The sequence below is a fragment of the Lolium perenne genome, chromosome 3, assembly GCF_019359855.2.
Source record: "Lolium perenne isolate Kyuss_39 chromosome 3, Kyuss_2.0, whole genome shotgun sequence".
NCBI classification, from domain to species: domain Eukaryota; kingdom Viridiplantae; phylum Streptophyta; class Magnoliopsida; order Poales; family Poaceae; genus Lolium; species Lolium perenne.
In genome coordinates, this window is record NC_067246.2 from 216,514,271 (window position 1) to 216,534,792 (window position 20,522).

Consider the following 20,522-nt stretch of genomic DNA (forward strand, 5'->3'; position numbering starts at 1 on the left):
CTATGATAATCCATGTAAATCCAAGCTAATTAGGACAAGGTGCGGGCACTATTAGTATACTATGCATGAGGCTTGCAACTTGTAGGATATAATTTACATAACTCATATGCTTTGTTACTACCGTTGACAAAATTGTTTCTTGTTTTCAAAATAAAAGCTCTAGCACAAATATAGCAATCGATGCTTTCCTCTTTGAAGGACCTTTCTTTTACTTTTATGTTGAGTCAGTTCACCTATTTCTCTCTACCTCAAGAAGCAAACACTTGTGTGAACTGTGCATTGATTCCTACATACTTGCATATTGCACTTGTTATATTACTTTACATTGACAATATCCATGAGATATACATGTTACAAGTTGAAAGCAACCGCTGAAACTTCATCTACTTTTGTGTTGCTTCAATACCTTTACTTTGAATTATTGCTTTATGAGTTAACTCTTATGCAAGACTTATTGATGCTTGTCTTTAAGTACTATTCATGAAAAGTCTTTGCTTTATGATTCAGTTGTTTACTCATGTCATTTACCATTGTTTTGATCGCTGCATTCATTACATGTGCTTACAATAGTATGATCAAGATTATGTTGGTAGCATTGTCACTTAAGAAATTATCTTTGTTATCGTTTACCTACTCGGGACGAGTAGGAACTAAGCTTGGGGATGCTTGATACGTCTCAAACGTATCTATAATTTCTTATGTTCCATGCTACTTTTATGATGATACTCACATGTTTTATACACATTATATGTCATTATTATGCATTTTCCGGCACTAACCTATTAACGAGATGCCGAAGAGCCGATTCTTGTTTTACGCTGTTTTTGGTTTCAGAAATCCTAGTAAGGAAATATTCTCGGAATTGGACGAAATCAACGCCCGGGTCCTATTTTTGCACGAAGCTTCCGGAAGACCGAGGGGAAAGGAAGTGGGGCCACGAGGTGGCGACACACCAGGGCGGCGCGGCCCAGGCCCTGGCCGCGCCGGCCTGTGGTGTGGGCCCCTCGTGACGCCCTTTGACCTACCCTTCCGCCTACAAATAGCCTTCGTCGCGAAACCCCCAGTACCGAGAGCCACGATACGAGAAAACATACTGAGACGCCGCCGCCGCCAATCCCATCTCGGGGGATTCAGGAGATCGCCTCCGGCACCCTGCCGGAGAGGGGAATCATCTCCCGGAGGACTCTACACCGCCATGGTCGCCTCCGGATTGATGTGTGAGTAGTTCACCCCTGGACTATGGGTCCATAGCAGTAGCTAGATGGTTGTCTTCTCCTCATTGTGCTATCATTGTCTGATCTTGTGAGCTGCCTATCATGATCAAGATCATCTATCTGTAATGCTACATGTGTGTTTGTTGGGATCCGATGAATAGAGAATACTATGTTATGTTGATTATCAATCTATTACCTATGTGTTGTTTATGATCTTGCATGCTCTCCGTTGCTAGTAGAGGCTCTGGCCAAGTCATTGCTTGTAACTCCAAGAGGGAGTATTTATGCTCGATAGTGGGTTCATGCCTCCATTAAATGCAGGACGGATGTGAGAAAGTTCTAAGATTGTGGATGTCTTGTTGCCACTAGGGATAAAACATTGATGCTATGTTCGAGGATATAGTTATTGATTACATTACGCACCATACTTAATGCAATTGTCTGTTGCTTGCAACTTAATACCGGAAGGGGTTCGGATGATAACCTGAAAGTGGACTTTTTAGGCATAGATGCATGCTGGATAGCGGTCTATGTACTTTGTCGTAATGCCCAATTAAATCTCACAATACTCATCATGTCATGTATGTGCATTGTCATGCCCTCTCTATTTGTCAATTGCCCAACTGTAATTTGTTTACCCAATATGCTATTTCTTATGGGAGAGACACCTCTAGTGAACTGTGGACCCCGGTCCATTCTTTTATATCGAATACAATCTCTTGCAATCTGTTTCTCTTGTTTTCTGCAAACAATCATCATCCACACTATACATCTAATCCTTTGTTACAGCAAGCCGGTGAGATTGACAACCTCACTGTTTCGTTGGGGCAAAGTACTTTGGTTGTGTTGTGCAGGTTCCACGTTGGCGCCGGAATCCCTGGTGTTGCGCCGCACTACATCTCGCCGCCATCAACCTTCAACGTGCTTCTTGGCTCCTACTGGTTCGATAAACCTTGGTTTCTTACTGAGGGAAAACCTGCTGCTATACGACATCATACCTTCCTCTTGGGGTTCCCAACGAACGTGTGAGTTACACGCCATCACCTGCGGATGGTGGTGCTGGGTCTTTCGATCTATCACCGCGTCCCGGCAGCGAGGTGGAGAGGCGTGCAATCCGGCGACGGCTATTGTCGCCGGTGGAGGGCTGGCATTCGGATGCGGCGGTGCCCAGGGCATGTGCGGTGTCTCCGGCAGCATTTGTAGCAAGCCTGGGACGTTCGCCGGCGTGGGGGCCCGATCTGAATAAAGGCGGCGGTCTTAGGGTCTCTCTTGGGCGAAGATGAAGACTTGCCTGAGGTTTGCTCTTCTCGATCTGGCAGGAGTGTTGAGTTCCAGAAGGCGCCGCCGGTGAATGTAACAATGCTTTTTTTCCTGGAATTTGCTGGAACAGTGGTATTCGGTCGTGCGCACCCATGCATTTATTCCGGCCGATTGGTTCTGGAGGGAGTGGCGGGAAGCTCTTGTCTGTGTTGGCATCAAGAGAAATTTTGGTCCATGATGCAGTCAGATGAAGGGAATAACATGATGGACGGAGCGGAGGACTAGCTAAGGGAGGTTCAAGTCCTGGCGTTGTTGAGGGACTTGCTTGGTGTCCCGGGCTCCGCATCAGTTGTATGAAAGTGGGGGCGGCAGCAGAGGTGAAGTTCAGAGTCCTAACTTAACTGGTTGTGCCTTGCGATGACCTTGTTGGAGGCATTGTTTTGAGAGCGGGGACTATCTTCAGGGTGAAAACCTAAGATATTTGGTCGGGCAACAATGACACTGGTGCACCGTTTCCTTCTTGGAGGCGTCGTTTTTTGGAGATTCTGTATTTCAGGTGTTGTCTTGGTGGTGGTTGTATTGCTGTTGCTAAGCCTAGGATGCTATAGCGGGGCTTTTGTTTCTTAGTTTTCTTTTATTTTTTTGGTTGTGTGCATTCGTACTGTCATTAGGGTGTTGTGTTGTTGCAGAAGCTGGGTGTAATTGGTATCTTATGATATTAATATATTCCTTTATCGGAAAAATGTACCCAATAATCACTTTTCTTAAAAAGTCAAATCGCCGGCAGACCTAGCTAGCGCACCAGGTTATTATTAGAGGAGACAATACAGCACCGTTTCATAATTTGTTCTTTCATAAAATTCTTTGGAGTATTATTTACATGACATTTAATGTCCCATCTCGAGATAATATTACAATCCTTTTTGGCAACTGGTTAAGTGGTGTAAAAACTATAAGATAAATGCCACATTAGACTTTGTGTGTGCCCTCTGTTATGGCCTATGGGCGATACGAAATGTACGCACAATGGTTTTACCTTAACAATAAAAGATTTTCGTCATTTTTACAAGTTATTCCATTGGCTACGCATAAACTCCATATGTTATCATTTCTCCGGCCGACAGAGGAGCATCAGGCTATGGACATTGGGTGCAACTATTTAGCGACAGTAGCATAGGATTTTTTACAGCTAGCCAGTGGAGTTGGCGGTCTAAGGCATCGGTGGATTTTAGTCTTTTTTTTAGTGGTTTGTTCATGTTACAGCTTTGAGTGACCATGAGCTATATAATTTATAATATTGTTCTGATAATAATACAAAGACCGTACACATCTTTTTATACAGAGGCTAGGGCTTCTCCCTTTTCGAAAAGAGGTGCACTAGGCTAGCTTAGAAAGCTCGTATGCACCAAGAGCAAACCGATTAGATTTTGCAAATTCATTGGGCTTCGTGCTTCGGTGTGATTTCCCTTGAGTATGATCTCGGCGTCTTGTCCAAGCTAAGAGCATCCCCACTCGTCTCCCGGACGAGACCCCCGAGCGACGAATTTCTCATTCGGACGGCGTAATTCGGCCCAGTCACGCCCCCGGTTTCTCGATTTCGTCCGGATTTGGTCCTTCGTCCATCCGGCGAGCCCACGCCATCCCCGGTCCGCCGAGGCGCGCTCGGGGACCCCGAACGAAAGAATTTGGCGCGAAACGTCGTGTGGACCCTCGTAGTCGGCGACTGGACCGCCAAATCCTGTAGATTTCCCTCCAATTTGCTTGCATATCCCCATTCTCTCCCGCCGAATTTGTGTAGCCATCTCCATTCTCCTCCTCATCCTCTTTCTCGTCCACCACCATGCCGCCGATGCCGAAGAAGGAGCGGCCGCCGGGTCTGTCCAACGCACAGTGGGCGGCGGACGAGCTCCGGCGCCCGATCGAAACAAGCGCCAGGGTGGAGAGGGAGAAGAAACTCAACGCGAAGAGGGCGGCTTTGGCGGCGGAGGACGAACAAGCGAGGAAGGTCTCCATGGCCATGAGCATGGGCCATGCTCGCGGCGGCGGCGCCGCCATGTTCCCCGGCCAGTGGCCGATCCAAGGTACAAGCAGTTCCCCGTCGGCTTTCTCCCCTTCGAGCTTCTACAACGTCGACTGCCGCCGCTTCGACATCGACTGCGCCCGCAGCGACATCGGCCGCCGCTTCGACCACTGCGTGTGAGGAAACTGGGCCGTCAGACACCGCTGTGCCATACGGGACTACCGACGCCCCTGTTTCAGTGTAATTTCCCTCCGATCGCCGATCTGTGGCTGATCCTTTTGCCGATCTGGACGTATTTGTAGCGGGACTACGTTTTGTTGGAATTTCGACTTTGTCCGCCGAACTCCGGGTGGACGACTGGAAACATGGTTCTCCCCACGAATTAATTTCGTCCAATCCGACGATTGTTTCGTCCGGATTTCGGCGTGGGGAGACCAAAGGAGTGGAGATGCTCTAACAACAAAGCCAAGCGTGGGAATCACTATGTCAACTAGTCAAGGTGCCAACGGCCAGAAGCCATCGGCATAAGCTGTGCTCACAACCACCGTCGGCACAATACTATCTGGGCATAGCTCATTTGGTCGTTGGCACAGCCCCCAAGTGGGCCCAGCGGAGGCCTAACGGCCGTTATCCCAAGAAAGTCTTGTGTCGAGGGCAAATTTTTTTTAAAAATCAATTTTTACAAGGAAATTTTTGAATTGTTTGACAGTATAATCTTGAAGCATGCTTAATATTAGATCAAACTACTTATCAATAGTAAACTTCTCGCTCGGTAACCCATCTTCAAACTGCTTCCATCCTAGCATGTTTAACTTCTTCGTTCCTTCCAAAGCTTCCGGCTGAGGATTTATTCTTTTTGTTAACAATAATACCATATCAATCCTATTAACCTTTAGGACATGACATCACATTTCTTTATTATTTAAATTCCAAACAATCATTTGACAAAAGAACAATGAATACATTATTGATTTTTAATAATAAATCTTGAAACAATAAAATAATTTTTTTCATCAAAATCTAAAACCTGAAAAAACTCATATTTTCTTTTTGATTTTGTGGAATCTAAAAAACCGCAAAACCCGTGTAGGTTGTTTGTAGATAAATTTTCATGTAAAAACGTTTTCATCAAATGTCGTATGCAACCAGAAAAGCTGTTTTACCGAAACATGAGCCGTACAATATATCAAAATTCATGTTTGTTAACTTTTCTAACAACTAGAACACATAATACATGGTTTATCTTAACGGATTTTATTTTTTGAAATTTCTAACATTTTCTCATATTTTTCCGAAAAATAAAAAGGCAATTCTCGGTTGGGAGGGCTGTGTGTGTGGAGCAAAAATGAAGAAAAAAGTTGTGCCGACGACTTCGGCATAGGGCTGAAAAAAGGCTAATGGCTTTAGCTAAAGAAAAAAAAAGCATAGGCTAACGTTGTTGCCTCGCCATCACGATGAAGTCCCCCGAAGCCACACGCCTGTCTCTGTGCCGACGGCTAAACCTGTGCCGACGGTCGCCGTCGGCACAAGGCTCCTTATGCTGACGGTGGCCGTCGCACATGACTCCCTATGCTGATGACTAATCTTTATCGACGGCCGTATTGGTGGCATGCCAGGATAGGTCTGTGCCGACAGCCCTGACAAAAAGCCGTCGACACGGGATTTGACCGTTGGGCTTTTGTGCGTTTCCTGAAATTCCTGTAGTGAGTAACAAAGAGAATGGGACGTTCACGGAGACGGAAGCTCCTGGAGGAGGACGGCTCAAGGGGGATCTTCGGTTACCAGATCAATCAGTACTAAGCTAACTAGTTGCATCAGACTAGCTTAGAAATCCCGTACACCCCAAGAGCAAACTTATTAGATTTTGCAAATTCAGTCAGTTTCATGCTTCAGTGTGATTTCCCTTGGCGAGTTTTGACAAAGCCAAGCGTGGAGTTTTGACTAAGAGAATATGATGTTCAGGGAGACCCGATGCTAGCTGGCGACAGAGGGTGGATCAATGAGGCTTTTGGCGCGGGGAGTAGACTATCATGTCTAGGGTAGTTTTGGATTTTTAATCGACGTGGAAGATAAGTATGTCGGAGGATAAATCATGGTAGTTCTGCGGTAATGATGCAATTTTTAATCATGGCAAGGTCTGCGGCAAAGATGTATCATCTGGTTTTTTCTTAGAGTTAAAGAATCAATGGCAAGACGTTTCTCTTTTTTATGTGATTTCTTTGGCTATTTCACTACTTTCTACTTATCCTATAATGTACTTTTCGTATATAATAGATGCAATTTTAATTGTGGCAAAGGTGAAGAATTTCTCCAACTTTTAGTGTACCACGATGTATATTTTTCTCAGATTTAAAGAATCAAGGGAAGATGTTTCTGTTTTTTATGGTTTTTTTTTGTCTATTTATCTATTTCCTGGTTAGCATGTAATGTACTTTTAATATATAACTAGCAAGCTGGCTCTCGCAAATGTGATTGCATCATCTTTAGTATAATGATGTTAATTTTTTTCTAAATACTGATTTTCTGTTTCTATTACATTCTATATTACAAAATAAACAACATATTCGATATGGGGATATTTTAAAGATGAAATGTTTACAGTTATGTACTCCCTCCATCCCAAAATGTAAGGCGCCTAAGGATTTGTCAAAAATCAACATTTTTAACATTTGACCAAGTTTATACAAAAAAAATGATCATTTATAATACTGAATAAATAGCAGTAGATTCACCACAAAGTATATTTTCTTAATGTGTTCATTTAATATTGTAGATGTAAATATGTTTTTCCATCACTCAAAATTGCATCTATGCATATGAAAATAATTATGAATTCTTGTAAAATTATTTTGAGTGATGGACCTAATGCATACTTTTTTATTGAAGAAGTGGTAAATCTTTGAATTAGAAGTTCAAATATATATGTTTGACATCACACTTTATGGGGATGTATTTTGGAACACAATAAATATCAGAGTGTACATGTACCTATAGCTATATTCAATATCCAATCAAATATTTCATACTAATGGCCAAAGAATTTGAGGACTGCTTAATTAAATATTCAACAAACTTTCAGAATTGAGATATACATATTAGATATAACCAAAAGACAATAAGAGGAAGCCAATTCAAACAAAAATTGAATAATACCAGACAAATTGCCGCCTCTGCTGCTCGAGCCCAAGCCCGAGTCCTCGGAAGAGGACCCGGACCTCCGCGCCGCGCTGCTCATCTCGGCGGCGGAGGAGGACGCGAAATGGTCGCACCTCCAGGCGGCCATTCGCACCTCCGAGATGGAGGAAGCGGCCCGGCGGGAGGTCGAGGAAGCGGAGGGCTGGGAGCTCTACGCCCAGGCCCGCCAGGCGCGACGGGAGGAGGAGGAGGCGGCGCGGCGAGAGGAAGCCAGGCGTCGCGCCGACGAGAAGCGCCGCGAGGAGCAGCGGCGAGGAGGCCGAGCGCCGCGCGGAGGAGCGGCGGCGCCGGAGGCCAGCGCCGCGCACAGCGGGGAGAGGCGACGAGCGCCTCGGGGAGGAGGCGCTACTCCGTGCGCCGCCGCATCCTCGGGTGGCTCCGGACCCCCACTCGGCATGGGAGGAGGCCCTGTGGTCTCCGTGGCCGGAGTCCCTGGCGCGGTCGAGCCACAACAGTGCCTCGCCGCCCGGGGACGTCGTCCACGACGACGACGATGACGCCGACGACGCCCACAGGGGCTAGACGGCGCACCGACGGCCACCGCGCCGCCGACCAAACCCTAATAGAGGGTTTGTAGTTTAAATTTAAAAGCCCATATAGGGGCTTCTTTTGTTAGTTATTTGCCCAAAATAGGGCTATGTACAAATTTACCCAAAATAGGGCATATGTTTAATCAAATTTCGTTTAGATTTGCCATTTTTCTTTTGTTTTGGTGTTTCTCCGATTATGCGCTGCGTCCACGCGTTAGACGCAGCGCGCGACCTAAACGGACACGCGGACGCGGGCCGCTGTCCGCTAGGCCACCCAAACAGCCCAGCGCGTCCGTTTGGGTCGCGCGGTTGGAGATGCCCTAACGAGGTCAGTCCGACCAGGTGGTCCCTTCCTTTTTTGGAGATGCAGCCTTTTCAAAAAGAGATACCCGGGCCACCACCTGAAAGATGCACGTGTGCCTTGATGTGTCAACGCTGAACAGTAACGCAACATGAGACCCCCTTTCTAAAACAAATCTGGAGGGCATCTCGCTCTTACAAATAACTTGAGGAAGAATAGGACGTTTACATCTAGGTAGGTTTGCCCCAAATTCTGGAGGATCTGCTACATCCCTGACTGTTCCTCCTGAATCAAAAGGGAGATCTACAACTTGTTCCTGCTACATCTGTTACCTGATGATCTACTACATCTAATGACTTTGTTTCTCTACTATCCATAATGTGTTCTCAATGCTACCCAGTTACATGCATCGTACTTCTTCCCCATGTTATAGCGTGTTCCTGCTACATTACCTGGGGATCTGCTACATCTGTTTGACTTTGCTCCTCCGCCATCCATGACATGTTCTCAATGCTACCCCAGTTACATGCATTGTCCTTCTTCTCCATTTTACAGTGTGTTGTTCCTGCTACATTTACAATGTGTTGTTCCTGCTGCATCTGTTACTTGAGGATCTGCTACATCTGTTGATTTTGTTCCTCCACCATCCATGACATTCTCAATGCTACCACAGTTACATGCATCGTCCTTTTCCTAGAACCATGGTTTGATACATCCATGGCATGAGTAATGACCAAAAAAATCAATAATATTACATATAAGAATATGGAAAATTACATGTACATGATGGGTAGATGAAACAGCTGGTATGTTACATGCAATGAACATGGGGTACTAGGACAGTGATATTAGTCACATCCTTTTTTATGAAACTAATTTTGGTATAAGTAGCCATGAGTCACATCCTTCATCAGTAGTTTATATGGGGTTCTGTAATTACATGTAGTTTACATAAATATAGTAGTTTCAGGATATGAAGAAACTACTGGAAGCATAAAAGACAACTGGTTACATCTGTTAATATTAATAACTGAAAAAAGACGTGACTGCAACGAATTTGATCTATCATAATCCTTAGATGAAATCTAGTAAAAAAATAGTGGATTGACTATAATAATAGAGGAGAGAAATTAGTAGTTACATGTACTTTGCCTCGGATGGACTCTGTGTAGAAAAAGCAATTATATTACTAGGCAGCATGAATACTAGCATACATCAAGTATGATTAATAACTGCATCTAGTACATTACATGGTAATGTGGATTGAGTAAAAGATATAGAAAATAAATTAGTGGTTACATCTGATCTACTTAGCAGGTGGATTCTGCACAGGAAAAGGCAACTATATTACTGGGAGCGTAAATATTAGGTTACATGTAGTATGATTAAAAATTGCACCTACTATCTTGCATAGTAATTTTGATTAGCTAAACAAGATGAAAAGAAAGCACTTGTCACAAAATATGTTGACTCAAAAGTGGATACGTACAGAAGAAGTGACCAAACTAGGGGCAACATGCTAATTATGATACATTGCACCATTGGGGAAAAAATGTAAACCAGTGTCGGAGCATAAAAAAACTTGATTCCCTGTATATTCAGTTATTCACATGTAATCCACATGGGGATGCAGAGTAGTAACCAAGGTTTAACTACTAATGCTAGAACGTTTGCATTTAACCTGAACGAAAAAAGGATCATGAAGCTATGTTTATGCTTCTCTGTTGCCCTGATTGCTAAGGATGAATGTTTATATTATGAAATTATCTTCCTACATTGCATATCCTTAATGCTCCTCACACACAGAACAACTAACCTCAGAAAAAAAGATGTAATTGCTAATACTGTACTTTGTAGTTTCATACAGATGTAATAGTTTATTATAAATAGATATTGACAGGAACAACATATGCAAAAAAAACTCATTTCTTTTTACAATTTGTGTTTTGAGAGGGAAGTAACTTTTGTGTTGTATTTATGCAGATTTGTGTTGCAAGAACTACTCCTTAGGCCGTTTACATTTAAATTCGCAATTACATCTTTTACATGTCAGTGCAAAATCTACATGCAGAAAAAAAACATCCTGTATCTGAATTACATCTATTTGTATATAGAAACATAACCTCAAGAATTTCGATGATGTAACTACAAAAGATATATCTGCCCCTCATTAGCCCCACCTTGTTACATCCATTTAACCCTACCCCTTCATATTCTTCCTTTGATTATATTTGAATTTGTATTTACAACTATTTTTGACAGATCAAATCCTATGCAGAAAAATAAATTTTATCAGTAGGTGTAACTTTTCTCACATACCATGTAAAATTAGCATTTTTTGCACTGCAATGGAAAAGGGAGCATTTTCTGCTATGCAATTTCAGTAGAATAGAAAGTAGAAACAAGCTGTAACTTTCCCCACGATCATGTAAATAAAAACTACTCCCTCCAATCCATATAGTGTCGTGGTTTTAGTTCAAATTCGTTCAAATTTAAATTAAAGTCACGATACTTATTATGGACTGGAGGGAGTAGTAAATTCAGAGATAGTCCCATATATATAGATGGAGAAACATTGCAATAGTAGCTTCTTTTAAGTCGAATAAGCTACAACTAACAGCTTCCATCTAGCTTTCATCGAGAAGTTTAAATCACAAAAAATGTTGCAACAGGACAAGCTAGCTTCCGTCTAGCAGTCTGCATGGAGTTTAGCATGTGCAAAGCTATAACTGAAGAGGTAAACCTGGGTTACATCTACACAGAATATGAAAATCTCCAACACCTAACATCTGACACGGGAGAAAGTACCACCTAGTTCACTATCTGGCTGAATCCATACTTGAGTAACATTGTACAGACATCAGACACATAAAAGAAGTTCCATCTAGTTGACACTTAAATCTGAGTGACATCTAATTGACATCAACTCCCATGTAATCCACAGAATAAGCCATTAGATTACATCTAACAAAGGGACAGGTCCCTGAACAAGACAGCAGACCGAAAGAAAACCCCTAACAAAATGATCAAATAACCTGATGTCAATTGGTGCGTGAAGGAAGTTGTAGCCTCATGAACACCGTCGCTGTCCTATAAAACCTCGCCGGAGGAGCAGCCAAAAACCGCTGTAAAATCCAACCTATACTGCACGTATATGGAGTTTAGTGCCTTAAAATGGAACAAACCAGAATCAAGGTACAGTGATGGGCATCAACACGTGAGATCAAGTATGAAGTTCCAAGGAAGGATCAATTCTACCCAGCAAGGCAACGACACCAGCTTCGACATCGAGTTAAACAAAAAATTGAGGGAACACAATGGCTAGACCTTTCTAACCTGCTGATGATCGAACCAGACCAGGCAGGTGCGGCAGTCCGGAGCCGTCGAGGCACCACGCCTCCTGCCGAATCGAGGCGGGCAACCTGCTCCTCTGCCGCTCTGCCAGGTTGGTTCACGCCACGGTTAGCTGGTCGGCTCTATGGATAACAGTGGAAGCTACGCACGGGAAGGTCGATGATGACGACAATGGCGTGCAGCGGGCCGGCCAGGGCGGCGACCGAGACCACTGCGTGGTAGATCGTCCCCTCACGAATGACGCCCGAATCTCGTCCATCACCGACAATGTTGGCGGGAGGATGTAGATGCTACCGATGACGAGCAGCAAGGAGCGCCGCTCCCCGGTAGTAGCTCCATCCAATCTCGCCCACGACGGCGCGGATCGACGAAATCTGCCGCGGAGGAGGAGGGATTCGGTGGAGACAAGGCGATGGAGCTGGGGCAGAAATGGGGAACTCTCTCTCTCTCTCGTTGTGGATAGGTCATAGGTGTACCCCGGAAACTACCTACTCGGTTCGATGTCAACGCTGCATCGCGGCCACCGTCCGATCGCGATCGCGTGGCCAAAAAGCCTGACCTCGCTGTAAGCCAGATCCAAGGTCGACTGAGCAATAGATTTTGCGTTTCATGTACGCGCAAACTTCAGATCTTCAAATTACCTTAATTTTTTTAGCCATAATTTATAATTCTCAGGTGTGCCGAACTTGCAGCTCTTTATAACCATGTAATGTATGCAGACATCAACTTTGCATGTAGGGTGAAATGTTTTTCAGCGTAGCCATATCAAAGTGTCGATTGCTTTGCCTCCTCACTATAGTGATTAGTTTTTTTTTGAAACTAGGCAAGAGGCTTGCCATTCATTGATATAGGAGAAGAGAATGGCCAGTTTGTGAGGGAAACCAGCCGAAAACCGATACAACACAATACAACACGCCAGCCCCGAGGTCGCGCACCACACGAGCCGACGGCCTAGCCACCCCGGCCAGTGGCCAAGGCCAACACCCTAAAACACCTCAAAACGCAACAAGGCGGAGGCAAAACACGGAGCCGCCTCTCCGACAACCACGCCGACCCCCGGGGCCGCGCACCACCTAGCCGAAGACAAGCCGAGGACGAAACCGACAGGACAGACAACACGAACAACAAACTTGCCGTGAAGGGCCTCCACAGTGATGCCTCCAACGAGGGGAGCAACGTCCGAGAGCGCCGCCATCACTGGCATCGGCCGAGGCCGGTGCAGGGTTTTCACCCGGAGCACACCGAAACCGAAGACGTGTTCGCCTGACCGCCGAGTCGAGGAAGACAAACCGCTCGTCGACGCCGACATCCAACACGCTCCACAGCTCCCTCCGGCCGACGGAGCAACCAAGGCGAGGACCCCAGCAGGCAAAACAACACAGGAAAGTGTCGCCCTCGCTCGATCCCACGAGGAATCAGGGTTTCCCCTGGAGCACCCGGGCGGAGGCGCAAGAACACCACCACGAAGACGCCTCCAAGGAGGTCACGACGCCAAAAAAGGCGCCGCCGCCGTCGGTTCAAGCCGCAGCCAGAATAAGACTTTCGCCTGGCAGAGAGTCGCAACCTCACACCCGCCGCAAAGGGCCGGCCAGACCACCATCACCACCCCGCGCGCCGACTCCGCGCCACATCCACCACCACCACCAATCCAGAGAGCTCCGCGAGCACGACCGACACCCACCGCACCTCGCAGAGATGAGAGGCCGGGCTGCACAACATGCGGCCGACAGAGCACCGCCAAGGAGCGTCGTGGGTGCCGCCGGAACGCCACGAAGGAGGGGGCGCCGAACAACACCGAAGCGGAGACTCGAAGACGAACACCAACGCCCGCAAACTTGAGCTCCCAGGACCAGCCGCCCACGCGACCACCGCGGCCGCCGCACAGCCGAGGAACCCGGGGCCGCCGCCCCTGCGCCCAACTCCGCAGGAACGCCGCGCCAAACCAGGGTCGCCACGCCGATCCGGCCGGAGCTCCAATCGCTCGTAGGGAAGAGGCCCCTGCCCAAACCGCCCGCGTGAGAGGAGGAGGAGGACCCGCTGCCACCGTCAGCCGCGCGGCCTTCTCCCGGCGGCGGCGAGAGGAGGTGGAAGGGGAGGAGGGGCGGCGGCTGGGCTAGGGTTTGAGTCTCCCGAGCCGCCCCCTGGGAGCGGCGCGGGGACGGTTCTGGTTATAGTGATTAGTGATTCAGCTTAATCAAGCCATAGCCTTTCAGTTTCCTTGGTAGAGAGTGAATTGAATAATGCCTTATGATTAGCATCCTCAATGGAAACCAATGAACTCTTGCCGCCGAGTACAAGGTCAAAGCAAGTGGTATTCTTTGTTTGGCTGATCTCCCACGATGGCGGGAGGAATACTGATGGATCGTTGCCCGGTTGATTTTCTTTGCTGAATTTTGATTGGTGGCAGTCCGATTTACCCATGGCAGCATGAGGAATAATGATGGATTGTCGGCCGATTTTCTCACGGCGGCAGTCACAATAAAATGTGCTAATGCTAGGCCCGAGTGGATGTGCGGGTGGCTAGGCTCTGTTCTAGACATTTGTATTGTGCTTTTAGCATATAATAGATAGATGTCCCAGTCGTCCCCGCGTGGCGGCCGGGAGAAAACCTAAAACTGTGACGCCGCTGATGACGCGTAAAGCACACGTCCGTTGGGAACCCCAAGAGGAAGGTGTGATGCGTATAGCAGCAAGTTTTCCCTCAGTAAGAAACCAAGGTTATCGAACCAGTAGGAGTCAAGAAGCACGTGAAGGTTGTTGGTGGCGGAGTGTAGTGCGGCGCAACACCAGGGATTCCGGCGCCAACGTGGAACCTGCACAACACAATCAAAATACTTTGCCCCAACTTAACAGTGAGGTTGTCAATCTCACCGGATTGCTGTAAATAAAGGATTAGATGTATAGTGTGGAAAATGATGTTTGTATGCGAAGAACAGTAAAGAACAATGTTTGCGGTAGATTGTATTTTCATATGTAAAAGAATTGGACCGGGGTCCACAGTTCACTAGTGGTGTCTCTCCCATAAGAAATAGCATGTTGGGTGAACAAATTATAGTTGGGCAATTGACAAATAAAGAGGGCATGACAATGCACATACATGTCATGATGAGTAGTGTGAGATTCAATTGGGCATTACGACAAAGTACATAGACCGCTATCCAGCATGCATCTATGCCTAAAAAGTCCACCTTCGGGTTAGCGTCCGCACCCCTTCCAGTATTAAGTTGCAAACAACACACAATTGCATTAAGTATGGTGCGTAATGTAATCAACACAAATATCCTTAGACAAAGTATTGATGTTTTATCCCTAGTGGCAACAGCACATCCACAACCTTAGAACTTTACATCACACGTCCTGCATTAAATGGAGGCATGAACCCACTATCGAGCATAAGTACTCCCTCTTAGAGTTACAAGTATCAACTTGGCCAGAGCCTCTACTAGCAACGGAGAGCATGCAAGATCATAAACAACACATAGATGATAGATTGATAATCAACATAACATAGTATTCCATATTCATCGGATCCCAACAAACGCAACATGTAGCATTACAAATAAATGATATTGATCATGATAGGCAGCTCACAAGATCGAACAATGATAGCACAATGAGGAGAAGACGACCATCTAGCTACTGCTATGGACCCATAGTCCAGGGGTGAACTACTCACACATCAATCCGGAGGCGATCATGGCGATGAAGAGTCCTCCGGGAGATGATTCCCCTCTCCGGCAGGGTGCCGGAGGCGATCTCCTGAATCCCCCGAGATGGGATTGGCGTCGGCGGCGTCTCTGGAAGGTTTTCCGTATCGTGGCTCTCGGTACTGGGGTATTCGCGAAGAAGGCTTTAAGTAGGCGGAAGGGTAGGTCAGGAGGCATCACGAGGGGCCCACAACTAGGGTGGCGCGGGCCCCCCCTTGGCCGCGCCGCCTTAGTGTGTCGCCACCTCGTGGCCCCACTTCGTATCTCCTTCGATCTTCTGGAAGCTTCGTGGAAAAATAAGACCCTGAGCGTTGATTTCGTCCAATTCCGAGAATATTTCCTTTGTAGGATTTCTGAAACCAAAAACAACAGAAAACAACAACTGGCTCTTCGGCATCTTCTCAATAGGTTAGTGCCGGAAAATGCAAAAATATGACATAAAGTATGTATAAAACATGTGAGTATCATCAATAAAGTAGCATGGAACATAAAAAATTATAGATACGTTTGAGACGTATCAAGCATCCCCAAGCTTAGTTCCTACTCGTCCTCGAGTAGGTAAACGATAACAAGGATAATTTCTGAAGTGACATGCTATCATAATCTTGATCAATACTATTGTAAGCATATGTAATGAATGAAGTGATTCGAAGCAATGGTAAAGACAATGAGTAAACAACTAAATCATATAACAAAGACTTTTCATGAATAGTACTTTCAAGACAAGTATCAATAAGTCTTGCATAAGAGTTAACTCATAAAGCAATAGATTCAAAGTAAAGGCATTGAAGCAACACAAAGGAAGATATAAGTTTCAGCAGTTGCTTTCAACTTGTAACATGTATATCTCATGGATAGTTGTCAACATAAAGCAATATAACAAGTGCAATAGGTAAACATGTAAGAATCAATGCACACAGTTGACACAAGTGTTTGCTTCTAAGATAGAAAGAAGTAGGTAAACTGACTCAACATTAAAGTAAAAGAATGGCCCTTCGCGGAGGGAAGCATGGATTTCTATATTTTTGCTAGAGCTTTTATTTTGAAAACAAGAAACAATTTTGTCAACGGTAGTAATAAAGCATATGTGTTATGTATAATATATCCTATAAGTTGCAAGCCTCATGCATAGATTACCAATAGTGCCCGCACCTTGTCCTAATTAGCTTGGATTTACATGGATTATCATTGCATACCATATGTTTTAACCAAGTGTCACAAAGGGGTACCTCTATGCCGCCTGTACAAAGGTCTAAGGAGAAAGCTCGCATTGGATTTCTCGCTTTTTATTATTCTCAACTTAGACATCCATGCCGGGACAACATAGACAACGAATAATGGGCGACTCTTTAATGCATAAGCATTCAACAACAGATAATATTCTCATAAGAGATTGAGGATTGTTGTCCAAACTGAAACTTCCACCATGGATCATGGCTATAGTTAGCGGCCCAATGTTCTTCTCTAACAATATGCATACTCAAACCATTTGATCATGATAAATCACCCTTACTTCAGACAAGACGAACATGCATAGCAACTCACATGATATTCAACAAAGGTGAAATAGTTGATGGCGTCCCCGGGAACATGGTTATCTCTCAACAAGCAACTTATTAAGAAGTAAGACACATAAGTACATATTCAATACCACAATAGTTTTTAAGCTATTTTTCCCATGAGCTATATATTGCAAAGACAAAGAATGGAATTTTAAAGGTAGCACTCAAGCAATTTACTTTGGAATGGAAGAGAAATACCATGTAGTAGGTAGGTATGGTGGACACAAATGGCATAGTTTTTGGCTCAAGGATTTTGGATGCATGAGAAGTATTCCCTCTCAATACAAGGCTTAGGCTAGCAAGGTTATTTGAATAAAACTCAAGTATGAACCGGTACAACAAATCTTACATAAGAACAAATTGCAAGAATTATAAGACTCTACACCGTCTTCCTTGTTGTTCAAACCCTCACCAGAAAATATCTAGACTTAGAGAGACTAATCATGCAAACCAAATGTCAACAAGATCTACAGTATTTCTTCACTAATAGGTGCAAAGTACATGATGCAAGAGCTTAAACATGAGCACAACAATTGCCAAGTATCAAATTATTCAAGACATTATACCAATTACCACATGTAGCATTTTCTATTTCCAACCATATAACAATTAACGAAGGAGTTTCAACCTTCACCATGAACATTAAGAATAAAGCTAAGAACATATGTGTTCATATGCAACAGCGGAGCGTGTCTCTCTCCCACACAATGAATGCTAGGATCCAATTTTATTCAAATAAAACAAAAACAAGAACATAAAGAAGCTCCAAGTAAAGCACATAAGATGTGACGGAATAAAAATATAGTTTCACTAGAGGTGACCTGATAATTTGTCGATGAAGAAGGGGATGCCTTGTGCATCCCCAAGCTTAGATGCTTGAGTCTTCTTGAAATATGCAGGGATGAACCACGGGGGCATCCCCAAGCTTAGAGCTTTTCACTCTCCTTGATCATATTGTATCATCCTCCTCTCTTGATCCTTGAAAACTTCCTCCACACCAAACTCAAAACAAACTCATTAGAGGGTTAGTGCATAATCAAAAATTCACATGTTCAGAGGTGACATAATCATTCTTAACACTTCTGGACATTGCACAAAGCTGCTGAAAGTTAATGGAACAAAAAAATCCATCTAACATAGCAAAACAGGCAATGCGAAATAAAAGGCAGAATCTGTCAAAACAGAACAGTACGTAAAGACGAATTTTTCTGGGGCACTTAAATTGCTCAGATGAAAATGCTCAAATTGAATGAAAGTTGCGTACATATCTGAGGATCACGCACGTAAATTGGCAGATTTTTCTGAGTTACCTACAGACAGGGCTACTCAATTTCGTGACAGTAAAAAATATGTTTCTGCGCAGTAATCCAAATCTAGTATCAACCTTACTATCAAAGACTTTACTTGGCACAACAATGCAATAAAATAAAGATAAGGAGAGGTTGCTACAGTAGTAACAACTTCTAAGACTCAAATATAAAACAAAAATTGCTGTAGTAAAATAAAAATATGGGTTATCTCCCAAGAAGTGCTTTCTTTATAGCCATTAAGATGGGCTCAGTAATTTTAATGATGCTCACATAAGGATGAGAGTTGAAGCAAAGAGAGCATCAAAAAGCAAGTATGAAACAAATTTAAGCCTAACCCACTTCCTATGAAAAGGAATCTTGTACACAAATAAATTCATGAAGAACAAAGTGACAAGCATAGGAAGATAAAACACGAGTAACTTCAAAATTTTCAGCATGTAGAGAGGTGTTTTAGTAACATGAAAATTTCTACAACCATATTTTCCTCTCTCATAATAATTTCCAGTAGCATCATGAACAAACTCAACAATATAACTATCACATAAAGTATTCTTATCATGAGTCTCATGCATAAAATAATTACTACTCCCAACATAAGCATAGTCATTCTTATTAATTGTAGTGGGAGCAAATTCAATAAAATAGCTATCATTATTATTCTCATCACCATAATCATCATATATAGGAGGTAAAATATCATCAAAGTAAATTTTCTCCTCCATGCTTGGGGGACTAAAAATATCATGCTTATCAACACCAGCTTCCCCAAGTTTAGAATTTTCCATAGCATTAGTACTAATTGCGTTCATACTAATAACATTGTTACTAGCATGCAAATAAGGTTCCATAGGTTTTTTAATTTTCGCATCAAACAATCCATGTCTTAACTTAGGAAAAAGATTAAAAAGCTCACTGTTGTTTTCCATTAAGCATAACTAGTGAAATAAAAACAAGAAACAAAAAGATGCAATTGCAGGATTGCTCATTTTAGCAATAATAAAAATAAATCAAGCAAAACCGAATTAAATAAAGTAAAACAAGTAACTAATTTTTTGTGTGTTTTTGATATAGACAAAGCAAACAAAGCAGTAAATAAAATAAAGTAAAGCAAGACAAAAACAAAGTAAAGAGATTGGAAGTGGAGACTCCCCTTGCAGCGTGTCTTGATCTCCCCGGCAACGGCGCCAGAAAACAGTCTTGATGACGCGTAAAGCACACGCCCGTTGGGAACCCCAAGAGGAAGGTGTGATGCGTACAGCAGCAAGTTTTCCCTCAGTAAGAAACCAAGGTTATCGAACCAGTAGGAGTCAAGAAGCATGTGAAGGTTGTTGGTGGCGGAGTGTAGTGCGGCGCAACACCAGGGATTCCGGCGCCAACGTGGAACCTGCACAACACAATCAAAATACTTTGCCCCAACTTAACAGTGAGGTTGTCAATCTCACCGGCTTGCTGTAAACAAAGGATTAGATGTATAGTGTGGAAAATGATGTTTGTATGCGAAGAACAGTAAAGAATAATGTTTGCAGTAGATTGTATTCAGATGTAAAAGAATTGGACCGGGGTCCACAGTTCACTAGTGGCGTCTCTCCAATAAGAAATAGCATGTTGGGTGAACAAATTACAGTTGGGCAATTGACAAATAAAGAGGGCATGACAATTCACATACATATCATGATGAGTAGTGTGAGATTCAATTGGGCATTACGACAAAGTACATAGACCGCTATCCAGCATGCATCTATGCCTAAAGAGTCCACCTTCGGGTTAGCGTCCGCACCCCTTCCAGTATTAAGTTGCAAACAACAGACAATTGCATTAAGTATGGTGCATAATGTAATCAACACAAATAACCTTAGACAAAGCATTGATGTTTTATCCCTAGTGGCAACAGCACATCCACAACCTTAGAACTTTCTGTCACTGTCCCAGATTAAATGGAGGCATGAACCCACTATCGAGCATAAGTACTCCCTCTTGGAGTTACAAGTATCAACTTGGCCAGAGCCTCTACTAGCAACGGAGAGCATGCAAGATCATAAACAACACATAGATGATAGATTGATAATCAA

At 44.0% G+C, this 20,522-nt stretch overlaps 1 long non-coding RNA gene across 1 annotated transcript; it reads right to left on the reverse strand.

The window, feature by feature from the left end:
* Positions 1–8,662: 8,662 nt before the first annotated feature.
* Positions 8,663–12,423, reverse strand: LOC127343350 (uncharacterized). Its single transcript, XR_007877176.1, has 2 exons — positions 11,857–12,423; positions 8,663–11,664 (listed from the first exon to the last, which is right to left on the reverse strand). It is a non-coding gene; the product is annotated as an uncharacterized lncRNA (long non-coding RNA).
* Positions 12,424–20,522: the final 8,099 nt, after the last annotated feature.